Genomic DNA, 10,745 nt, shown 5'->3' on the forward strand with positions numbered 1-10,745 from the left:
ACCCATATACTTATTTAAGTTGAAGTTTAAAACTACGGTAAAAGGAAATATACTCATTAATGTGATTTGCGTAAGGCAGTTCTTGTTAACGTCATGGCGGATGCCATAGGTTATATGGAACTTAATAATCAAGTAGAAATTATAACGAACATTGTAGAAGACAATGCAATTGTTATAGAAGATAACATTATAGAAGAAACATCTAGAAAAAGAGTCAGATCTTCTGAAGATGATCAAGTTCCAGCAAAAGCGGTAAGGATAGACAGGTTAGATAATAGAGATAAAGTAAACACGTTTGGAGAAGGTCGAAGAGAAAATAATGTAGACAAGTGTAAAATGTATTATGATACACATAATGGGCCATATTTAGTAATAATGACTAGTACAAAAGGTGCAGAAAAGAAAGTTAACTCTATGAAAATAGGCAATGAATTGCGAAAGAAAGATATAAGGGTCAGATATATCCAACCAAGTGGTTTATATAGAGCAAAAATTTATTTTTACACAAGGAATGAAGCTAACAATTTCATGAAAAATAAGCATTTTCATAAAGAAAATAATATTGATGTGTTCATTCCAGAATCCTTATTGGTGAAGGAATGATTGATATATGGTGTACCCACTGAATTTGAAGAGGAGGAAATTAAGGAAAGTATTGAAGACCCGACAGTAATATCAGTGGAAAGAATGAAAAAGAGAATTCGAAAAGATGATGGTTCATATTATTTTGTTCCTACTAAGCTAATATCAATCACGTTTAGATCTCAAGAAATGCCTAAACAGATTATAGTGGTTAGTCACATTTTCGATGTTACTCCTAAAGTTAGAAATGTGATGCAATGTAAGAAATTTTACAGGTTCGCACATTCAGCAGCCATATGCAAGGATAAAGCTAAGTGTGCTAGATGTGGAAGAGAGGAACATGAAAATTGTAATGAAACTCCGAAGTGTTTAAATTGCGGAGGAGAACATGTTGCTACTGATAAGTCATGTGTAAAATGGGAAATGGAAAGAGAAATCATGAGAGTTATGGCATATGATAGTTTATCCCGGCAAGATGCAAGAGAGAAAGTAATAACAGGTAATGTTCCAAGCAATTATGTTGTTCAAGGCAACTCATATGCTGATCAAATAAAAAAACATATAAACAAAAGTCAAATAAGTGAAATTAACACAAGAAAGACTGGTGTTGTAGGAAATAGCATAACAATACAAAACAGATTTGAAGCCTTAAGTGATTGGGGTGAAAGAAAATCAGATACATACTTGGAAAATGTTTCATGGAAAAGAGTTCCTCCAGAACATCATAGAGACTATTCCAAATTTGAAAATAAATATGGAAAAAATTTCAGACTAAATTCCTATTCACAAACAAAGAATTATAATGGAAATACTGAAGGAGAATCAAGTAAAGGTTCTCTAAAGAAATTACAAAGTAATCAAAAACAATTAAATGGAAAGTCTACAGGAACTGTAATTAAGACAAGGAATAATGAGGAAGACGTGGATAGTACAAACAGAAGCATGCAGGAGGTAAACATCGGAATCTACAACAATGAAGAACAGAAAAAAATCGTGTACTTTCCTCACTTAACATCTCAGAATGATCTTATGTATAATTTGTTACAATTAATGGCGAAACTTATGGCGACATTAACTAAAAATTCTGACTTATTAAGCATAAAAGAAATACTAACAGAATGCTCACAAATAAATGGCCAGGTGCAGAAAATTATTGAGGATTTGGAAATTTTTGGAGAGACACCTTAGGGTGTGGAAGAAAAAATAATGGAAAACATTCGTGGGGGTACACTGGAATGTAAGATCACTGGAAGCAAGAAAGCAAAATCTGGTGAAATTAATAGATGAATCTAGACCTGAACTTTTATGTTTATCGGAAATCTCTGTGAACCCATCAAACATAAATTATTTTAAAGTAAATCATTATCACATAATTTATGAAAAGATTAAAGATGATAGTAAAGGAGTTGCAATTATGATTCATGAAAGCATTCCATTTGAACCTATATATTTTGATTATACATTGTCTATATACGACACATACAAAATTGAAGTAGGAATTAAAATTGCTTTTATGAATCAAAAAGTTAGTATTATATCTATATATATTCCTACAGGTGCAGAGTCACAGAAATTAACGACAAATACATTATCGCAAATGTTTCAATGCATAGAAAAGCCTTTTATTATAGCAGGGGCTTTCAATTGCCATCACACAATATGGGGAGATCAGGATGAAGACAAGTTGGGGAAAGTGTTAGTAGAATGTATGGATTTGTACAACTTTAATGTAATTAATGACGGGTCTGCTACGTATATAGGAAAATTAGGTACTCGGCCAACAGCTATAGATTTAACGTTAATGTCAGATGATATATGTGGTCAATTTCAGTGGGAAACAGACAGTGATCAAAGAACCAGTGACCATTATCCATGTTTCTTTTATACCGATACTAATTCAGTGAGATCTTTCACTATTCCGCTCAGAAAATGGAAATTTAACGAAGCTGATTGGAATAAATATTCTAAATTACTTACAATCTTATTTAAAAATACAGATTTAAATAATATTGATAAGAGTACATATGATTATTTTGTAGATTCTGTTAAGTATTGTTATGGACAGATCATGTACAAGGGCAAAAGAGGAAGTTGTAAAAAAGTATCCAATAGTACACTGGTGGAATAAAGATTGCCAAAATTTTAAAATACAGAGAATTGAAGCTACTAAAGTTTATAAAACAATACCAAATCAGGAATCTTGGATTAATTATAAGAAACCAATAGCGCAGGCCAAGAAAAGTTATATCAGTGCAAAAAGACAATCGTGGGCAAAGTATTGTGAAGACATAAATAACAAAGAGAGTATCAGTACCGTGTGGGCTAAATTTAAATCAATCCGCAAACCACATACCCCTCGATTAATACCACTCAAAGAAACCTGGAAAGATGAATTTATTATGAAGGTAACATGTAATAATAAACACGAACCTGCAGATGACCCTGATGAAATTTTCTCTTTCAGTCCTAAAGATAGACATTCACAAGGATTATACACCAATATCATGATCGATGAAATAAGAGACATAATAATTAGAGCCAAGGACACAACTCCAGGAAAAGATGGAATAACATACTCGATGATTCAAAATTTACCGGAATCTGGTATAATATATCTTTGTAACATCTACAATTATATAATGAATTCAGCAAATGTACCGCAATCGTGGTACACTCAAATGATTTTACCAATATTGAAACCTGGCAAAAGTCCACATAAAGGAGAATCTTATAGACCGATAGCTTTGTCTTCAGTACTGGGGAAAATTTTTGAAAAATTAATTCTAAAGAGAATAAGTTGGCATATAGAGGGACAGGAATTATTTTCAAGGCTTCAAGTTGGATTTAGGAAGGGTATGGGGTGTACAGATGCCTTGGCAATGTTATCATCAAAAATTTATGATACAATGAAAAGGAAAAGTAGTCTTATTGCTGCTTTCTTAGATATTAAAGGGGCATATGATAATGTAAATATAAATAAATTATTAAACATTCTACAAAATCTGAAAATACCTTATATGCATCTAAAAATAATTTGGAATCTATTAAAAAATCGTTGTTTATATTTTTACTTTTACAATAAAGTTGAGGGTCCTAGATGGATAACAAGGGGACTTCCACAGGAAAGCCCTTTAAGTCCTTTACTTTTTAATATATATTTAATGGATGTTCAAAGAATATGTCCTGAGCCATTTGGATTTATACAATATGCAGATGATTTATGTATATATGAGAGTGTCAAGCAAGTAGATAAAGGAGTCGCCAACATGGAAGCGAAAATAATAGAGATAAAGAAATTTCTTGAGAATAGGTCTATGAATATATCGTCAGAAAAATCAAAGTTGATTATATTTAGTAAAAAAGGAGCTCCGAAAAATGTGAATCAATACACAAAAAGTTACACATTCCCATAGAAAATTCAGTGAAATATTTAGGCGTTATATTTGATAGTAAATTAACATGGAAACCTCATGTAAAAATGTTAGTGAAAAAGGCAGAAGTAATTTACAATGTATTTCGTTCTATGGCTACAACAAAATGGGGAAGTCATCCTAGTACCATGATGAATTTTTACAAAAACTATTACAAACCAACAATAGAATACGGGATTGTAGTCTTTAATACAATTTCGGAACGTGTATTTCGACCTTTGGAAGTAATGCAGAGGAAAGTTCTACGAAAGTGTCTAGGACTGATGAAGAGTACTCCCAATGTTGCTGTATACATGGAAGCATGCGAATGGAACTTAAGTTATAGGAAAAGAGAAATGTCTATTAAATATCTGTTAAAAACAATGTCAGAAGTTAATCATCCGTTTAACGACATTCTATTCGACTCGGTTGAATTATATGATACAGGCAAAATTAAGAACTGCGAAGATATAGGATGGGTGCAATTATATAATGAGTACTATGAGGATCATCAAAAATTATTGAAAGTAAGGAGTAAACCCATATATACTCTAGATTATCCTGTTAGTGAATATAGAGATATTTATTTTCCTGAACATACAAAATATGATTACATGGAAAGATGGAAAGATTATTACTTTATATATACAGATGGTTCAAAAAGTAGTCAAAATGTAGGATGTGCTGTTTATGATGTACAGAAGAAGGAATCAATTATGATACATTTACCGGAAGATTTTTCCATTTTTACAGCTGAAGCTTATGCAATTTACCAAGCACTAATTTATACATATAAATTGCAAGAAAAAAAAATTAATATTAACGGATTCCAAAAGTGTATTATATTCAATTCAGTCCAATTATGATTTATTATTTAAATGCTCCCCATACATTATAAACTGTGTAAAAACTTTACAAAATTTAAGGAGCAGGTGAAAGATAATTCATTTAACCTGGGTTAAAGCACATTGTCAAAATTTAGGAAATGATATGGCAGATTTATATGCAAAACAAGCTAGGGTAATTCAACCTGTACTGGAGCTGAAAACCTGGTACACAGACCTTCTACCGAGGGTGAAGAAAAAGTTGAAGGAAAACTGGACGGAATGGTGCAAAGGTGAATTTCAAAATGCAGGCAGCTTTTATCAGGGGATAGCTAATTTCAATAGAATGAGGCCTTGGTTTACAAAAGTTCAAGGTTCACGGAATGTGATAGTATTACTAAATCGTATTAGGTCAGGACATACAACTACTAAAAGTCATTTACAAAAGATCCGGATTCTACAAAACCCAAACTGTACATGTGGCAACAAGGAAGATATACACCATATCCTATTTGAGTGTAATAGATACACACAAGAAAGAGAGACATTCTATAAAACTCTTATAAACTGTGAAATTCCTTTTCCTCAGTGTTTGGAATCTTTGATTTGTGAACCTAACCTTACAGTTGGATATATATTGTTATCTTTTTTTAGAAAATGTGGCTTAACTATTTAATAGAAAAAATATTGTTCATAGTATCTTTTAATAATAATGTACTAAAAAATGTAAGTTTATGTACAGTACATATATAGATATGGGAAAAACTGCTTCGCGGTAATCCCAAGTAAAATGTAAATAAATAAATAAATAAAATCAAAAACCCTGACACCTTCTGTAAACAAAACCACCTGCATGCAGAAAGCATTGCAAACTCATAGAAATAAAATAATCCACACGAAAATCCAGTGTTGTTACAGGATTCATTACGTAAGGTAAAACAATGGCAAATTTGTAGTATGGGATACGCTGCCGCAAATGACGTCTGACTTTAAACCCAATGATCTTTCTTTTTTTTACTTATTGCTTCACCTTTATGGTTATCTCTTTGCACCAGTAATCATTTCCCATAAATTTGGCTTCTTTCTTTGAATATATTTTACTTGCGTTTTTTAGACAAAATGATATAACATGGTAATGTATATTTCTAAGGTTTGATATAGATAGGAGTGTATTTGAAATTTGTTTTACATTTTATGTAAATTGTATCTTATGTAAATGAAATATATAATGGGCATAAACAGCCATATGCATTGCTGTAAGTCCAATAAATATATTGATGATGATCAAAACAAGACAAAAAGTTCGTAAATTTATTGCGGTTGGAAACTTTGACAAGCATCCTAATAACGATTTTTGTTCCGCCAAATATAGTGCACTTCGTAAAATAACTTGGTGACATGGCAAGGCAAGATAAGTGTGAACATTTTGTAGTAATATAACTTTCAATGAGCTTAGAGATTTGTGTACATAATGACATTTTATAACATAGGTTATTTTCTAAAAATAATCATGTGAACAGCAAGGAAGTAGTGCAACTTAGTAATATTGCCTGACTTAGCCTTAGAAAAATAACATGCCGAGTTCTATGCGTGAGGGAAAGTCTCCGTTTACTCCGAGCTTGTTTTCAAAACACCAGCAAGGACAGCCTTTGAAAAGGGGTGAGAAACAGATTCTACTCAATATTTATGTAACGTTCTGTCAGTAGTATCCTGAGAAACCAGTAAATGAAGTGGTTAAGTTGGTATCCCAGTGCAGTGGTGTGTCAGTGTCTGCAGTTTTAAGGGTTATGAAAGAGAGAATGACCAAGAGAGTAACAATGTATGCGGCTGCATATTCGTCTGATGTTTTGAGAACGGGTTCTCACATTCAGAGGCTCTTATATAAAATGAATAGGTGCGGCGAACTATGAGTGTAACAGCAGATGATTGCGGTCATGGATCAGCGGACGCGGAGTGATACATCGAATCGGTGAGACCGTTTGTTTACAGAAGGTCTCAGGGATGGTGATTTAGACCTTAGTACTTTATTTTAATGGATCTAACTTAAAAACAAAACGGCATGACATATCGTTTGTGTACAAAATTAACCAGTACGAAAATGTGTTACAGAAGATTAACATGTTCACAAAGAGAAGAAAATTAAGTTCATCGTTATATCAACATGCTCAATTATTGGCCTTTCCGAAGATCAAGAGCATGGACATACTCGAAGTTTTATCCGGTAGACAGGAGTTCTATTTATAAGCTATCATTTAAAGTGAAGGCACAACAAGATGCCACAATCAAGCTCTTCAGCTCCAGAGGAAAGGCACCGCATAAAAAACCAACGTACACGATAACTTTAGGATGTGACAGCAACAAATATTCTTGTATAAAATCACAATCAGGTAAGATTCGGTCCAAATGTGCCACAGAAGGTATACTTTCAGCTGTCGAATATAGTTCATTTTGGATCACCATTGCTGATGGTACTATAGAAGTTGGTAAATTAGGAAATTCTGAATCGTTCCTGTGTTTAACGGATCCTGAACACGTCAGCTCACAGAAGTGGTATTTCTCTTTTTCGTCTCCTCCAGGAGCGTGTTGCCAATGGCTTTACACTTACCAGCAGCAAAATACGACTTCATATGAAAAGACTGGCAGAAATGAATATGTAGATATTTTCCCACTTCCATTAAATCAATACGGAGCGGTGGAATTAATTTTACGAGTGCAGGCAGAACTTCTGGCTGGAGTTACGTTTCTGAAGGATCCAGTAACAGGCATGGCATATGAAATAATATTTGGAACATTTGATAATAGCTCTTGCAAAGTATATGTCAGAGGACAATTGGAAATGGAGGTGCAGTCTTATGGAGCATTGTCACCGAAAGAATACAGAGGATTCTGGATAAAAGTTAATCATGGCAGAATACTAGTAGGAAATGAAAATGATGCGCTTAGAGTAAATCCTTTCTTGCAATATGATGATCCGGATCCAATGGAAATTGATTGTTTCTCTCTGCTATGTACTACTTCACCTGTTCGTTACAAATGTAATTTTGTGTCAGATGTTGGCTTTGACTCGTACAAAAAATGGCACATGAAAGGCTACATAAATTACTTTCAACTCCCAAGTAACCCTGATGGGAAAATTAAGTTTGAATTCACTCTACCTTCATGTACTGAAAAAGGTTTGTTGCTCCAAGAAGAGCGTGATCCTCAGGGTAAAACGGGCTACGAACTTTCCTTCCTAATGAACACAGTTACATTATTCAGGAACTCAATATTGAAAGATAGGATCACCATGCCTGAGAGAAACTACATGGAACACCAACGCTTTTGCTTTAGTGTGGAGGGTAATATGATCCAGATGTCCGCCTTTGGGGCTGCTAGAAATCCCCTTATTACCTTCACCGACCCATTCCCATTAAGAATTAAGTGGTTCAGTTTCCAAGTGTGCAGCTGTCTTACTTGCACGAAAACTACATGCTACTGCCTTGGTAGTTACAAGTACAATTTTACAGGTTTATTCGGCCACTTGCGACATTTCCAGAGCTGTGTGTCAATTCCGGAACACGTCGTCAAAATGCCAAAGCAGCATAAGTGCTTCATCACGTTTCAGGTGAAGACAGCCAGCGATGCACATATATTGCTTTCAGGGTTCGAATATCCCCAGGCAGATACTCCTGTGTACGAAATAGTTTTGGGTGCGGAAAACAATACGAAGTCTTGCATTCGACGTCTACAAGGAGGAACGGCTGTAGCTGTAACCGAAACACAAGGCATTGTTACTGGAGAAGAGTTTAGAGCTTTCTGGCTCTACTATAGCAGTGGTAGAATGGCAATTGGTAAATTTAACACCTTCGAGCCGTTCTTGACATGGTTCGACCCAAACCCTTTACGTGTAAGGTATATATCGTACAGTATAAAAGAAGACAAAGGCCGTGACCCAGGCACACACTTTTCCACAATAAGCTTACCTGGCAGCAAAAGACACGAGACTTCCTCACCAGGTACGTCAGGTACCAACACGAAAGTCAGAGAAGAAGGCACCAAATTGAGACAAAAATCCAGCCACTTCAAGCTCCCATTGGTATCGAGTGTGGCAAACATTACAAATGTCGCTGAGGATGCGAAGAACGAGCACGTTCCAGCACGGACTGGGATTTTAAGAAGAGAAGTGAGCGCCTTATCTCCAAAAATGTCGAAACATCTTACCAAGCTCCCAACCACTGTACGATTTGAGGAAAGCTGTGAGACTTCAATGTGTAAATGCACAGATAAAGTTCATAGCGCTCTCGGAAGTAGATTCACATGAGAAAAAGTACGTTTGCTAAAACTGTACGAATAATACTATCTCAATAACGTTATAGTGAACTAAAAAATCTTTCGGAAGAGAATGTATTGCACAAACTTGTATATATGTCTTTTATAATAAAGCTAGCTGTAAGACCCTTGCCTTCGTATCTCGTAAAATGTTCTTGGTTAGCTCTACCCAGGGTAGATCTGTTATTTTATCAGGAAGGGGGAACTTGTGGGTTTACAATCTTAATGGTCTTATAGATGTTGCCAATAGCTCCCAGGCATTCAGTATCTTTATAATTGACTAATTGTTTAAAATTTAATTATTTTGATATCAGGTGGAACACAAAGCAACCTAAGTTAGATTTTAACATACATAAAGATTTAGGGGGAAAATATTTATTTCTACTGCTTGCGTGCATATGATAAGGATATTAATTGACACCAATTAACACCAATACCATGTTTTAACTGGATTTAATTTGAGTATTGTTTATTTAAACGTTATATAACAATCTGAAAATATTAACAAAAAATAAAAGTTCCGTGAATTCAGATTGTATATCTTTGTCCAATATCGTCTAGTTGGCAACTCCGAAACAATATAAGAACCAGAACGTATCAGTGTTTTAAACATTTAATAAGCGGCATGCGACCTAAAAAGAAAAAAATGCTTAAAGATATAATGTGCATTTTTGTATGTGGCTATGGTGCTATTCGGTGCTATCTAATATGTAGGAAATAAGTACCCCTAGTTTGGATGTCATTCATAACCAGAGGATGACATTGTTCGAAATCAATTGTTACGGTAAACCAGGTAAATCCCTTTACAACAATAATAATAAACATAAATTACCGTGACATCCGCAGGATTTTCTCCTTGTAGTGGTAAGCATGTTTTTTTTTTCAAGGGGGCAAAGCGGGCACAATTCTTATTTATTGTGTCCAGGGTTTGATACTAGATGGAAGCATATTACACAGTGGTTCGCCGGCTCCCACTTTAAACTGTAGGTCAGTCCCGATTAGTTTATATGTGCATCAAGTAGACCTAAAATAACAACAATAATTCTTATTTATTGTGTATATTTATTATATATTCATTAGATATAATACTAATTAAAAACGGGGCACGAGCGATCCCCCCCCAAAATCTAACAATTTCATAGTGAGCTCTTTTAGTGTAATTTAACTGAAAATCATGATATTTAGCTGATTTTCCAACTGTAAAAAACTGAAAATTTATTTTACGCAAGAGCTTAAATTTCAATTTTATTGTATAAAAATTCTAAGATTTAGATAAATTCCCCTATGACACCCAATTTTTTAAAAATTTCACTTTTTCAAATAACTAAAGCGAAATCCATTACTTTTTTAACTGTAAAAAATAATTGGCTCATGTGAGTCAATTTTAAAAATTTTTGCAAAATACCCCAGTATACATTCGGTCGATTTATATCTGAACCGAAGATACCCCAGTGTTATGTTAATGTTATTCACACTGTTTGTGTTTGTAACTAATCAGTAATCATGGCAGTACAAGAAATATACAAGTTTAAGATATTTTAGTAATATTAGGGCCCTCGAGAGCGCTCTGTCATATGTCTTCAGCTAATCGAATTACTACCGGACGATATATAAAATTATT

This window comes from Lepisma saccharinum, chromosome 3 (genome assembly GCF_977018435.1).
Source record: "Lepisma saccharinum chromosome 3, izLepSacc3.1, whole genome shotgun sequence".
Taxonomy (NCBI): domain Eukaryota; kingdom Metazoa; phylum Arthropoda; class Insecta; order Zygentoma; family Lepismatidae; genus Lepisma; species Lepisma saccharinum.